The sequence below is a fragment of the Corythoichthys intestinalis genome, unplaced genomic scaffold, assembly GCF_030265065.1.
Source record: "Corythoichthys intestinalis isolate RoL2023-P3 unplaced genomic scaffold, ASM3026506v1 HiC_scaffold_23, whole genome shotgun sequence".
Lineage (NCBI taxonomy): Eukaryota > Metazoa > Chordata > Actinopteri > Syngnathiformes > Syngnathidae > Corythoichthys > Corythoichthys intestinalis.
The window spans coordinates 4630695-4646663 of record NW_026651592.1 but is presented as its reverse complement, the minus strand read 5'-3'; the positions used below and the strand labels follow the sequence as shown (position 1 = coordinate 4646663).

The 15969-nt window shown below is 39.4% G+C and overlaps 1 protein-coding gene across 2 annotated transcripts in view; it reads left to right on the top strand.

Annotated features, from left to right (window-relative positions):
- Positions 1–15969, top strand: part of LOC130911224 (26S proteasome non-ATPase regulatory subunit 8-like) — a 32276-nt gene that overhangs the window by 5055 nt on the left and 11252 nt on the right. The gene's annotated exons all lie outside the window — the stretch shown is intronic.

The following is a 15969-nucleotide window of genomic DNA, read 5'->3' as shown; positions in this document are numbered from 1 at the left end:
CGCCTCGGGGTGTCGGTTAGAACACAAAGAGCGGAGAGTGAAGTTTGTCTTTGGCATGTTTAATCCAACTTGGCAACAGGCACAACTATATACAGCCAATGGCGCTTGATGTGATAATCACTCAATGAGGAGATGAGAGCATGCGTGGAAAGATGTTGATGTATTTGCATTTGTGTGGAAGAAGACCGGAATGTGTGGGTATATATGTTGTTCTGAAAGGAAAGAAAATTACTATAGATGTCCCGATCGATCGGGTCCGATCACGTCATTTTCAAAGTATCGGAATCGGCAAAAAAATATCGGCCATGCCTTTTTTAATATATATATATATATTTTAAATTAAATCGTTTTCTAATTGTATTTAATGTTACAGACATAATATGTTACACTCATCCAGAGTCTTTAGTTTAGGCTTAAGGTAGGGTAATCAAATTTATCCCGGCGGTAATGTTTTTTAAAGATGTATCACATTAAAAAATTTAACGCAATTAATGCATGCGTTGCAGCACGACCCACTCATGCATTATCACGCTAAATCTGTAATGGCGCCATTTTACCTATATAGAGAGATATAAAGCAGCATAAAATAAGTAGAGTGAATTTTGGCAGCCTTTGGAGGCTTATTTTAATTGGCTAAAGCCTTACAATCTCTCTCCCTACGATTAGAAATATCACGGGAAGCAATGTGCGGAAGCAAGTGGCATTTGATCTTAACACCTTATTTTATCTCCCAACGCAGAGAAGATATATCAATTGCTAGCACTATGCACAGTCATGGTTCCACTTCCCATCATGGTTCCACTTCCCATCATGCATTGGGGCATGGCTGCAGTATCATTTACTGAAAGCTCAACAAATACACTAGATGGCAATATTTAGTCACAATATACAAAGTCACAACTCTTTCTATCCATGGATCCCTCTCACAGAAAGAATCTTAATAATGTAAATGCCATCTTGAGGGTTTATTGTCATAATAAACAAATACAGTACTTATGTACTGTATGTTGAATGTATATATCCGTCCGAGTTTTATTCATTTTTTTCTTAATGCATTGCCAAAATGTATATGATCGGGAAAAATTATCGGGAATGATTGGAATTGAATCGGGAGCAAAAAAAAGCAATTAGATCGGGAAATATCGGGATCGGCAGATACTCAATCTAAAATGATCGGGATCGGAAAGGGAGCAAAAAACATGATCGGAACAACCCTAAAAATAACATCATATTAGTGCTGATGCAATAAACAATGCAAATTAACTGTAAAGCAGTCAATAACGCACATACATGACTCGCACATTATAATGACACAAAAGTGGCGGGGAGCGCGCGCGCGCGCACAACCCAGAAGCACGCTGCGTGCTCGTGCGGTCATCTTGGCCATAAAAGTGGCTAAAACTAAGCACTTTACACTGATATGGATGTACAACATCATCTTAAGATGCTAAACTAACACATTACCTCTGAACACAAATGTGCAATGCGAATATAATGTAAACAATGATCTCCTCGACGCAACGAGGACGAGCGGGAGCAACCGGCCGACGAAACGGTGAAAACACGAAACGGTCGCGCGGATAACGGCTCTAACTTATCATAACTTTATGGCATGAAGAGGAAATACTTACATTCGTTCAGGGACGCGCACATATTAGTACTTCCTCTAACAGGTGACCGTCCTCTGCTAAAAAATGCACACCTTACGCCTATTCTTGGTCCCAGAATACACAGCATACATGATGTAGGACAATAACAGGAAGTAACTGACTGGTTGCTATGGGAACGAACGCATACCCATGAAATCTTTCTAACAGGAGTAATAAAATTAATAATAAAATTGTTTAGGATTATTTCAGATGCATATATGTTATATTTTTCTGATAGAATATTCGACGAGGAATGCGATACACCCATTAATAGACTTTTTCTTTAAGTAGTCTCATGAATAATGACCTTACCTGTGAAAATCAATGCAAATTTACTCTGTAACGACTCTCTCCTGATTACACTTGGTGAGAACTTGGGCTGGGAATCTCTGACATGAAGCCGATTTGATATGTATCTAGATACACAGGTTACGATTCGATTAAAAAAAACAAGACATTTTTAAGGTCGAGTGATTCGATACAGTTTAAGAACGATACAGTTTGATACAGAGTGAAAACGATACGATAGTAAACATTTGTTGTGTGCATTCGTACAGTATTTTAAACATGTAAAAACGATTAATGATTAAACAACAGAATCTCATACCAATGTTATGTTTTATTTTTTTATAAAAAAAAAAAAAAAAAAAAGCTTACTATATGACCGTCATTTTGTTGGATGGGATTGATAATAAAATATACACCAATAAAGTGCAGTAATTTAATTACTGTATTTCCTGGTGTTTTGAACACAATAGGTAAGTAATTTAAGTGCAAAGTTTCAACATAAACATCTTACAAGCAAAAAATGTTAATTATATGCAGCAGCTCTGGCAAAAAAACCCTGCTAGTGTTATCATAAATAAAAATTAATAAATTATGCTTTACCAATGGTATAACTGGGGGAATAAAAACATGGCATTTTAGACAGACAGGTCTATAATCATTACTTTAACCTTATACACAGCAAAGTCATTCACTTATGCCTGTGCTTCCACATTTTTTTTTATTCCTCATCACTGTCTATATCTTTTTTGAAGGGCAGATTTTTCTTGAGGAAGATCAACTGATCCACATGTTCATGTTTTAGTAGACTGCGTTCCGTGGAAACAATATGCCGCCCTTTCCACCATTGTAGTGGGTTAATTTTTAGGGTTAAAAACTCACGATCTCTGTACCGCATCACACTAGCTCTATCCCATGCGAACAGATCTGGCTGCCTTCATCACTTCGAAGTCCGACTTTTGTTTTCCTGGGTGCGTTGAAAATCAATCGCTGCACGTCGCTGGCGTGGTGCGCAAACTGTCCATTGTTTTAGCATGTTGCGTCGTTGCCACTACTAGTTTCGTTTTGGGCTGTGAAGAAAACGCTACGGAGCGTGCGTTACAGTGGTTTTGTTAGCTCTCGCGTTGTTATGACACGCCCGTGACGATCAGGTAATGACCGCGACTACTAGCGGTTCTGCCGAAATGAATGGGAAGTTGAGGCAACCATGACGGCGGTCACAATCTGAGCGCGCTGTGTGGTGAATGACTCAAGCGCAGCATGTGAGGTAAAAGCTAAATTATTATCATATTAAGCAATGCATTGAACTAGGCATTAGAAGCAGATTCTTGTGCTCGCGATAGCTGAATTCTATCTCTACTATCGGTTCATTGAATATTTAATGGCTAATTACTGTCGAATGGTAACTTTACTATCGATACAGCTGTATCTCTCACCTGTAAAACCGGATATCCGGTCGTATCAGTTTATCGTTCTCAAGCCTAGTGAGAACGCTTTCCATGAGTAAATCATGTTAGGGATGTCCCGAAGGTTTTAGGGTTTTAGTAATCTTGATAACAACTAGCCAGCTCAATTAGGTGAGTTTGAGTAACACACAATGGTTGGTAACAAGAAACTGACCTGTTTATTCAGTGACAAACACAAAACATTCTAAATAACAAACAGAAACGGCATATTCAGTCAGTAAAACGTGCAAATAATATTGTAAACTGTCAGTGGAAAATCCCACAAACCCTCCAAGCTATTAGATGCTTTTAATGTTTCGTGCATTAGTTACAAAAATTGTGTAAAAAGCCTCTCAGGTTTAAATAAACGACTACTTCAGTATCAAGTTAACATTTTAAAACGGTAAATAAAATACTCAAGTCCCCATTCTGTTTCAGCAGCTTTAAACTACATTAAATTAATTTAATTTTGTGAATCAACTGTCAAAGTTGTTAAAAATGCTCCCGTTATTCCATAATTTCTCTTCTCTCTACTTTTGACATGTGAAAGTTTTAAAACTGTTTTGAAGATAGATTCAAGTCAAGATTTTGCCGATTTAGGAGTATTTTAGATAAAAAGTTAATTAGGTTCACTTGGAAGGTTCACTACAACAGCCTACAAGGGAAGTCTCCTGCTTTAAGATGGCGGCTGTTTACTAACGCACAAAGTTTTAAAGAGATAATGGCTCGTCATCCAGAATGAATTCTTCGGCAATGACTCTTGTTATTCCCTGAGCTTTGGGACTGTCGAGTGCCAGTTTGTCACGCATAGCAAAAGTTTCTGCCAGTGTTAGTTGCGTAGGACCTTTCTTTTTGTCTTCGGTTTTCTTAACATACTCCTTCTATTGTTTGTGATGGTATGTCGCTAAATGCTTGATTAGGTTGGTTGTATTAAAACTTCTTACAGCTTTACCACCACGCTTGACTTTAATGTGACATATGTTTAGTTTAGTTTAGTTTAGTTTATTCACACATCGTATCATGGTACACACATGAACATGGTCATATATACAAGCAATTCATCTGACAAGATGTATGAAAGGGACACTCCGAATAAGCTATTTAAAGCTTTTAGTAGGGGCCCAGTCAAACAACACACACATACACTCATTCATACACATACATGCAATTAACTATGGGAAATTTCAAAATTCTGATTACATCGGATTTGACATGTGATACCTTAGGAATGTTGTTCAAAGACAGCATATTAAACATACATAGCAAGGAGATGAGTTTTCAGTTTTTTCTTAAAAATAGAGATGGAGTGTGACATTTTAAGTGTTTCGTCCAGTTCATTCCAGATCTGTGGTCCTCTGCATACAATCCCAAAGCTTGTAGACTTTAGACTTCTGGTTTTTCCTGTGATGTGATGTTTTCTTCTAGTAGTATATGTGTGCTGAGGAGTACTGATTGGGATGAGATCACTTAATTTACGGTTTAGTTTATGGGTGACCTGATACATTATGCAAGCATTTTGAAAGTAGTTGTGTTCTTTTAGCCTCAGAAGGTGGTGGTGGTGAAATATTAATTTAGTAGGAGCATTGAACCCAGACCATGTTATGGCACGTATGACTTTTTTCTGTAGGATTTCAAGCTTTTTTAGATAGGTTGGAAATGTGTTGCACCATATGATATTACAATATTGTAAATGTGGCTCAAATAAAGATTTATACAGGGTGAGAAGTGCAGATAGTGGGATATAATGTCGCAGTTTAAAAAACAGCGCAGCATATTTCGACAGTTTATTTGTGAGCTCATCAATATGTTTTTTAAAATTAAGGTACTCATCAATATGGACTCCCAGGAATTTTGTAGAGCAGACTCTTTCAATGGTTTCTCCATGTTGCACTCTGCCTCTTCGTCTTTGTCGTCCTTTAAGGTGAAACGATCCCACACAGCTGACATTTTTACCGATAGTCTCTCTGTAAATTGGGAGACGGTAATGTAGTGTGTTGAAGGAGTGCCGTAAAATGCGGACCAGGTTTTAGGGAAACCAAAGCAAAAACTGGAGTGGATTATGTACATTGGTGCGCTGGAAAACCCGGACCGGATTTTCAAGAAGTCTGGATCGGAATTTTTCCGTGTCGGCCGATCCGATACCGATGCGCGTTTTTTTGCCCATATCGACGTCTGATCCGGTCCAAATATCGGATCGGTACATCTCTAAATCATGTAGCTGTGCTTGCCGAATCGATCATGCGTAACATGCGTAAACTTCGAAATGTTAATCGTGCTGGTTGGAATCGATAAGAGAATCGTTAGATAAATTGCCAAAACCTTGTCAGGATCCGTCTCAACGCCTTTCTCAGACACCACGTGTCCCAAATAACGGACAGATGTCTGCAGGAACTTGCACTTTTTGGGGGAAAGTTTAAGGCCATACTGCTTGAATTTGTTCAGCACTCGCAGTAGATGCCGTTCATGCTCCTCAAGTGTATTGGAAAATATAAGATCATCAGTGAATACAAGGACCTCTTTCAGATGCAGACTACCCATGCACTTTTCCATCAAACGTTGGAACGTTGAGGGAGCATTCGTGACACCCTGCGGCATTCTGTTGAATTCCCAGAAGCCCAGGGGTGTAAGAAAGGCGGTTTTGGCCTTATCCTCTTCATGCATCTCAATTTGGTATCCTGACTTGAGATCGAGAACTGAAAACCACTTTGCTCCACTACGTACAGAAAATGATTCTTCGAGATTTGGTAATGGGTAAGCATCTTTTATGGTCTGTCGATTCAGTTTTCTGTAGTTAATACACAGCCTGATGTCTCCGTTTTTCTTTTTCACCACCATGATGGGAGAAGAGAACGATGACTTGCTCTCTAATCACACTGGCGTTACGAAGTTCATGGAGATGCTTCCAGACTGCTTCAATGTCATTTGGGTGGATGGGTCGTGCACGATTCAGATTCAGAATATTTATTGTCATTGTTGCAAAAAGCACAACGAAACTTTGTTTGGAGCATCCATACAACTAAGTTGGTAAAGTGCAAAACCCATATAATAAATACCCTTAAGTACCAAGTGTAAACATTGACACAGTATTAGACATAAGTACAAAAAAGATTCCACAGCCGCATAAAGTCATGTTTGAAAGTTGTATTGTTGTGGAGGTTGATATGATGCTTAACCTGATTGGTGCAGCCAAAATCAAGGTCAGGGTGCGTGTACACTTCCGGCATAGTATTCAGTTTGGCTGCAATTCGCTCTTGCCATTCAGGTGGAATTGGACTCTCGCCAAAATTGAATGAGAGTGGAGTTGAGCTCTTTGGGGGTGTACTGGTGACATGGTGGTCCGAGAAGATGCAGTTATAGATGTGGATGTCTGCAATGACTAGGGATGGGAATCGAAATCCAATTCCAATTCGGAACCGGTTCCGAGTGTTTCGAGGCCTCGACATCACAATGAAAAAGCCTTAACGATCCCTTTAACGATTCCTAAAGACGCGTATTGCGTCGTGACGTGTCTTGTTGTCCAGACGCATCAAACTAGCATGGCGCCAAGAACCACTCGCTCCAAAATTTGACTACACTTCACCAGGAAAGTGTGTGAAAATGAAAGGTTACAACGGGTAAGCACGAGCATTGCAGCCATAAACATAACAATGACAGCACGTAGGTTCAAATGCTCGAAAGTGTGTCTTCACTTCACGAGGAAAAATTACAACAAAGCGACTTGCAGTCATTGCAAGGTGGAGATAACTGCATCGGGAGGGAATACGACTGCGCTGTCCTCACAGAGAGGCTAAGGCTCAGTCCTGGCTATGCAGCTAACCAAACTCCCAAATGACGATGCAGAAGACGTTGGTATAATTTGCTGACTTTATTCAACCATCACTTGAAGAGTGAAACTAAGAATAGAAATGAAACGAATCAATTTCGTCCCCAATAACAAACAGGTTTGCATCAACGTAAATCAGCGATGATTAGCTCCTAATAACAGTAATAACAAATGGTTAGCATTCGTTCGCTAGCATTAGCACATCGTTCAAACCACTACACAACTGGATTTAAGTGTCCGATCGCGAGTGGAAACCCAACAACAACAACACAAAAGATGATACATACAGACGTTGCCTCTGTAGATATTAACATTAACAAAGAACGTAGGCTCGTAGAAGTGTTTCCCTCTCTCACTAACTCGCTCACTTGCTTGGATGCGGCATTTCTTCTTCGGGTGTAAGTGCGCTCTTCTTCACGTGAGCGTGTTCTTCTTCACGTGAGGAAGCGCAAGAGCCCCCACTTGAGCGTGTAAGCGCCACAAAAACTAAAAGGCATGCATTTCAATGTAATGGTAAATAATACACGTTAACCCAGCAGTCCCCAAACTGCGGCCCACGGCCCAAATACGGCCCGCCTCCACATTTGGTCCGGCCGTTTTGATTTTTTTTTTTTTTTTTTTTTTCTCAATCGTGTTATTTATTTCCTGGCCTTTTCCTTGAAGAATTCAGAGAGGGTTATTTGGTTATTATCTATTGAATTAATAGTGTTTTTATTATTAATTATTATTATTATTATTATTATATTATATTATTGTTTTTATTTTATTTACTTTCATTCGGTGAAGAATCCAGAAAGTGTTATTTGATTGTGGCTTTCTGAAAAACAATAATTTTTTACATTTATGCACTTCTGCAATCGTCACACTTTTTCTGTTACAAACTGACCCCGGCCCCTCATTAGAAAAGGGAAAAGTTATGTGGCCCTCACAGGAAAAAGTTTGGGGACCCCTGCTTTAACACATATTGCCAAAGGCAGAACAACAACCTATCTGCCAATATATACCAATATTTTTTATCTCTATTACATAAATGTTTCAGTAAAATGTTACACATTCTTGTGTATTTGCCACTTATTGCCACAGTTAACATTGAGGCTTTGGGCCTTTTTTGATCTCGTTTTGAGTTTGTAAGGTTGTGACTTCTGATTAAACAAACTCGATGCCAATCAAAACGTTTGTTCTTCTTTTTTCCCCAAATTAGAATCGATAAGAGAATCGATAAAGAATCGAATCGTTAAGCAATATCGATAATGGAATCGGAATAGTAAAAATCCTATCAATTCCCATCCCTAGCAATGACTGACCGTGGAGGGATGTAAATGTCCTGCTCTGATTCATTCGTCCCCACCACTGGAAAATTATTAAACGAGTAAGGTGATAGGGCAACCAAGCTGCTGCATACACACAAGCCACCCGGCAGCCCTGAAACCGGCTGCTGAATGATTATGGCTGGATACTGGCTGGCTGTTGGAATGGACACCTTAGCAGAACCTTCAATTACCACAGTGCGACCTGCTGGAACTGTTGTTTTGCTGCAGAGTGTGACGAGTCCAGTATTGTTCTCAGAATTATTCTGATGTCTCAGCTGGAGGGTTTGAATAATAACTTTGTAGCCATGGGAGCTGGGCTGAAAGGTAGACGACTCACAGCAGCAGAACGATTCATAGAGCACTTAAAGAGTGTTCATGCTGATTAGAACTGAAGTAGGAGAGCCAGGTCTGACATCTGGAACAACTAGTGCCAGAGTTTGAATGTCGAAATTAGTACCAACGAAGTCTGCTGGGAATGTTACTGTAGTGCCAACATAACCCAAAAATGGAACACTTTGACCTGCTGCACCTTCAATATGAAGAAGTTCGTTCAGGGAATGAATGGGTTTGTCGGACAGGTAGTCATTATAAAATGACACTGGGATTGTGGTCACTTGTGATCAGTGTTGGGCACGTTACTTAAAAAGTAATTAGTTAGTTACTCACTACTTCTTCCAAATAGTAACTGAGTTAGTAACTGAATTACTCTATAGTAAAAGTAACTAGTTACCAGGGAAAATAATTATTTCCGTTACTTTAAAAAGAAGTTGTTGTATGTCATAGAATTTGAAATTTTTTCAGCAGTATTCGAGTCAGTTGAATAGAGGAAAAACAGACAGGTAGTTGTGTTATAGAATCTTGTAATATTTATTGCACCTCACCAGCAGCAAATGTATCCTACACTTGAAGTGCAACAAAAATAAACAAATTTTAATTGCTTACCACAGATGTCGACAGTAGCTTTGCCCAGGGACATGAATTAAACTTTACATGCACGTTCTTTCCTTTAATTTCGACCAACAAATCGTGTTTATATCTCCACCTCGTAAAGGGCAAATTTTCCTCTGAATGCTCTGCCATCATGTCCCTCTGCATCTTTTTAGTGTGTGTCTGTTTGCCGCACCCGCTGTTCCAGTTTGTGTGTGAAAAACACCGGCTCTGAAGTTTGTTAAAAAAAAAAAAAACTTATTAACAACAAATACACGTGCGCTTGCTTGAGCGTATACGTGACAAAATGGGGAATCACGTGAGATTTTATAACAGCGCAGCCATATTGGAAGCAGGTCTGGCTCGTGGTACATTAAACTTTAACTTGCCAGTTCGATAAAGAGACAAACTCGTTCTTAAGGCGAAGAACAGATATGTGATCAAACTTAAGGATGTGAACAATGTTGACCCTTACGAGCAAACCGAAGACAAATGGAGTAAAAATGTTGACGGGCTTCCACAATTTCGCGAAATGGACATTCTGCTGTATTGTTTGGTGTACGTTAGTAAACTTCTCAGCGATTCCGGAATTACAAATCGCTGCAAAGCTATGAACAGTTTTGCTGCGAATGGGTGCAGGACCTGCACATTATGACCGTATCAAACGGCAACTCCATCGTTCTTGCAAAGGTAAGCTATGTGTGTTTACTATTTTCATTGCCATGAAACTGAACGCGCCCCAAGTCTCGGATGACAAATAAACAGAGCAGAGTAGACTCGCTACGGCTGGTAGTTTATTCAATTTATTCAAAGTTAGTAACGCACCAATTTTGACCGTCAGTAACGGTAATGGCGGAAAAAATAATTTTATTACCACGTTACTGAGAAAAATAACGCCGTTATGTGTTATTCCCAACACTGCTTGTGATCCTGTATCAAGAAGACACAAACAAGCTTGGCCAGCAATGTTGAGTTCCGCTGTACATCTGGAACCCATCAACCCCTTTGGTGGTCGCAGGTTGGACTGCATTTCCGCACACTGGACAGGTTTGTCAGCGGGACAGAATTTGTCCAGCACAGCTCCGGATTGTCCCTCAAGAGGAGCCGAGATTAGTTTAAATGTCCAGAAGTCGTTGGTTTCTGCCACTTTTGTTGACTGTTGAATCGTTTTCCTTTGGCGCTTACCAGTGATGAATTCGGGGCATTCTTACATTGTGGCTTAATGTGGCCATCCTATCCACAGCGGAAACAAAATCCGGGCTTTGAAGGAGCAGCTTTCGAGTTACCAGCTTTTGGTGGGTTGAAAGTCTTTGCAGCAGAGTGAGTGGTCTGGGTCTGACTTGCCGTTAACAATGCCAGTTATTTTTAAATAGCTGACACTGGTTCAGACAGCTGCTTGGTCATTGTCATCAGTGCAGTGCACATGCTGGGTTTTGGCTTTTGATGTATAAGCTGGGTGTGGCTGGAAACTTTCTGATTGCTGTGCCTGAAGCAATACTGGATGGAACAGGACGATGAATTTCTGGTGCGGATTGACTGATCTGCTCCATCATCTCCTGAAGAATGTCCACATATCGCTTTCCAGACACTTGCAACATTCCTTATTTCTGCCATTAGTGACTGAGTTTTTGAACCACAAATCTTGGATGTGTATATGTCTGACAAGTTTTCGATATAGAATTTTGCACCAGACTCAGAAGTGTAAGTGTATGGCAGCGAATGGGATAATATTTACAAAGCTAAACCAGACTTGAGTTCAACTATGATGCAATTATCAAAATCGGTTGCATTATTCAGGGATGCATCTGGGCCGCGCCCTTGCGCTATTTACGCATTTTGACAGCCACTAGCACAACTTCATAACTCCACTGCGCCAGCACCGGCGCAAGTCTATTACGATTGGCGCATATTGCTACATGATCTGCGCCACATATGACATCCTAACATATCCTGACGTACCCTAAAGAAATCCTAACATATCGTAACGTTTCCTAATGCCTGGTTGATATATCCGAATGTTTTTCATAACAAAAGCTAACACTTCCGCGGAGGAAAGGCATAAGAGCCAATCGAGAGAGCGGATGGAGCAAGCGGGTCGACGTAGTACAGCCAATCACGAGTAAGTACGAAGATGAGTCATCGTCGGCACAGCCAATCACGAGTAAGCACGGTGCATTGCAGTATTCACATCGAACATGGCGGATGGTTGCAATATGGAGCGTGAGAACAGGAGTAAATCTCTAAAAGACATTAAAAACAGGCAGCAAACAAACATTCAATTTTAAGAAACAATTGAATAAGTCTGCGGAGCGTAATGACAATTCATTGAAGCAAACTGTTGTTAATGATTGGAATTTAGTGGATAATGGGAATGATTCGAAAGCAGACGAAACTTTGGATAGTGAAACGTTGCCGCCACCAGAGAAACCCATGAAAACTGACAATATGGATTATTTTGATTAAGAAAACGAACCTATTACGAACGTTGGTGATAATGACAATGGTGATACGAAAAAATATGATCACGTCTTTCAGAAAGAGTGGCTGAAGAAATAGACGTGGCTAAGGTATGAAAATTCTTTCAATTGAATTAAAATTGTTTGTTGATATATTAGAAAAAAAGATTTTACTCAAATAATGGTTTTTCATTTGCAATTTAGAAATGTCATGCTCCAATAAATGTATTTTGCTTTATTTCAATCAGTTTTGTATACTTCGGCAATCTAGTTAAATCGGGCCCCATCAATTTTAGAATTTGGCCCCCTTCTCAGACACAAGGAGGGGAACTGGCCCCTTTTTTAATTTCCCAGATGCATCCCTGATTATTTTTAATGATGACATGCTGTCTAATCTCGCCATATTGTTAAAAGAAATCTACAATATCTTCGCACGAAAAGGAATCCGTTTCCCCATGCATGAGAACTGCATTTAGAATTTTGACCTCCAATTTTTCAAACAACTCCATCATATAATGGACTGGTGAGACTGAATATAGCCAATTTACACTGCACAAATGACTTCCTGGCTAGCTTGCCAAGAAATGTAACAAGTGTGAGCCGCTCAGCACCACTGAGGTGTACAATTAGTGGACAAATCAGAAGATTCTAGGTTGGACACCTGGCTAGCTTGCCAAGAAATGTAACAAGTTTGAGCCGCGATATTAACAGCACCACTGAGGTGTACGATTAGTGGGCTACTCAGGAAGTTCTGGTTCGGCTACTAGAGTGCAGCGGCAATGAATAAAGACTGACAGAGTTGGTTTGAGTGAAATATATATTTTACAAAAAGTGATACAGAAAAATAAACTAATATTTACAGTGTGCACACACAATCATTGTACAACTGGAAAAAAACGGAGTCCAATTTCGCCTCCCAAATGTTCATGAATAATGAACCGCCAAGTATGAATGACTTCAGGTTTATGGAGTTGGAAGGTGAGTTTTGTCCTGTAGCGCTGTTTGAGGTATCAGAGGTTGAATGGATATTGGGAGTGCTTAGCTTGAGTGGTGGGGATAGAGATAGCTGCAGAGCTTCCTACCAGACTTGACAATTGTGTAGAAGACAAGGAAAGGACCATCAGGCTCCTGGCTTGATTTCTAGCTCACCATCTTTTTCTTGGAGTAGTCCCAAGGCAGGGCAGGACCACCTGGCCAGTTCACTAGTTGAGCACACACACGAACAGGTCACCAACACTAATAAAAAGGTCTGGTTCTGCAGCTGTTGATCCTTGGCTTCTCTCCCACACGACTAAAGGGAGAGGAGCGAGCTTATATAGTGCCTAGGTGACAGGTGATTGGATAATTGGTATATTGTGACTTTTCATGTGATGTGGTGCATTGAGGGAGTGTGGGGAAAAACAAGTACTGGCTAAAAACAGGGAATCTTAACTAGAGGTGGGAATCCTTGGGCACCTAACGATTCGATTACGATTATAAATCGATTATTGATGCACCACAAACCCCACTTTAAATTTTTTGTACACTAGTACCAAAATTGTTCAAAAATCCTTTCAGGCTAAACTACTATTTCAGTATCAAGTTAACCATCAAAACAGTACATAAAATACTGAAATCCCCATTCTGTATCGGCAGCTTTAAACTACATTCAATTAATTTAATGTTGTGAATCAACCGTTAAAATTGTTAAAATTGCTCCCGTTATTCCATAATTTCCCTTCTGTCTACTTTCGACGTGAAAGTTTTAAAACTGTTTCATCATTTACTGATTTACTGATTTACTGTTTCATCATTTAAGATAGATTCAAGTCAAGATTTTGCCGATTTTTTTTTTTTTTTTTTTTTTTTTCTTTCGATAAAAAGTAATTAGGTTCGCTACAGCAGAGCCTTCTAGAGAAGTCTGCTGCTTTAAGATGGCGCCTGTTTACTAGCGCGGGAAAGTGTCTTTTTGCATATAGTTCTTGGTATATGATCTAACACCGTATGTTTGTAGCAACTAGCAACTGGGTGCTGTTTGTAGCGGCTGACGGCGGCAGTCAGGTATTAGTTGTTTTTTGTTTTTTTTTATCTAGCGGCATGGGTTGAACATGATATTTACTCTCTTACCTGGTATAATTCAATAATCGGAATTTGGATGTTTGTGAATCGTTCTCGAATCTTCCACGGCCGAATCGCGAATAATCTAAGAATCGGAAATTTCGCAAAATTCGCACACCTCTAATCTTAACCCATGTTACACCTCTTTGATAATTTTTACAATGGATCAGCTCAGTATTCAGCATAAAGTATAAATCATCCAATCAGTTCATGAGTGTAGCCTATACTATACTATGACCGTTTAATAGTTACAGCTATTCTTTTTGTATTTGCTTTCTTTATTCTGTGTCATTACTTCCTACTGTGTGTGTATAGTGGGGTGTGAGCGTGTGTTTCAGAAAATGCACTAAAAAAGGAAAAAAGGAGTTAACATGCTATTTTTTGCAGAAGTAACTTGAAGTAAACTAGAGCTGAAACGAATACTCGAGTAACTCGAGTTTAAAAACTGATCCGAGTAATTCTATTCACCTCGAGGAATCGTTTAATTTTGCCAGCTCTAAGCATCAAGTTTTGCCCAGACTACTTTTAACGCGGGACAACGCGCTGGCGTCTAATGCGTAGAGGAAGAAGCAATTTAAAAAACAAACAAAAAAAAAAAACCTTACTGCAGTTGACAGCCGCTACAAACTACGCCGACGTTGCTAAAAACTACGCCCGCATGATGCTAGTTTGGTAGCTGGTAGTGTCCGATGCGTCTCATAGATATCGCATGCATTTAGAACTAGATGCGAAATGACAGAGTTGGCCGCGTCTGTGCAGCGTTCGTAAACAGCCGCCATCTTTAAGCAGTAGACTTCTCAGCACTAATAAATACAGTATAACGTTACTGTCACTCGCTCACGTAACGTTATTCCTTTGGAGGGCGAGGTTTCTATTAGTTATGACCACTGTCGATGCGTGGCTAACGTGTCTTACATACAGGCTTTATTTAATCTGTAAAAACACAGCGCTGTAGAGTGAAGAAGGTGTAAAATTAAAACATAATAAAGCTAACTGTCAGTTTTAGCTCACTAGTCATTGGTGAATAAAACACCAAGTAGCACTGGTCCCTAATGTGCTCCAATACAGCAGGTATTACACATTTATTTTGAACACTGAAAAAACTCAAAATCCTATCAGTGCTTACAGTTTAGACTAACATAAAACTTAACTAGAACTTAAAAATAGCTTGAAACAAATATAATTTCAGTTGAAACATGTGGGAAAAACGCATAGCTTTCAAGTGATGTGTGTTAATCAAGCGTAATTACGTTTTTAGGTAAGATTTTTTTTTTTTTTTTTTTTTAATATAAGATCTAGAAGTTTTTTGAGTGAAAGCAGTGATTTTTTTTCGGAAATAGACATCGATTGACTGAAAATGGTTCAATATTGGATTAAATGTCTTTTTTTCTCATCTATATTTATAATTGCTCTTTACCTAATAATTTTTTTTTAAATCCAATTAATCGATAGAATTTTCAGTCGATTACTCGATTACTAAAATATTCGATAGCTGCAGCCCTAAAGGAAACACTTGTGTTGAGTGATTATGTCACAACAGCCATTAACAATAAGTTGTCTGATACTCTGTCCTCTGAAGTGCACTGTTCAAGCTCCTCTCGCTTGCAGTCGTTTGTGTTGCAATGACATTTTTGGCCATAGCAATATTTACATTGTTGTAAATTGCCATCCAAGTCATACAAGCAGTTGTAAATGTTTAGACTTGAATGCCTATTGTTGACAAGATATTTTTACATACTTAATGTTTATATGTTTAATTGAAAGCTGGTAAATTAATCAATGAGAAATGTTTAATGTTTTTCATGCATTTATTCAGATTTTCAAATTATATAACGGTCTGTTTGGGCGGACTTATCGTCATTGAGGTAAAGCTGCTCAATGTATCATTAGTACTAAAGGCCATATCGCCCGGCCCTAGTGGGGACCTATAGATCAGGGGTCGGGAACCTTTTTGGCTGAGAGAGCCATGAAAACCAC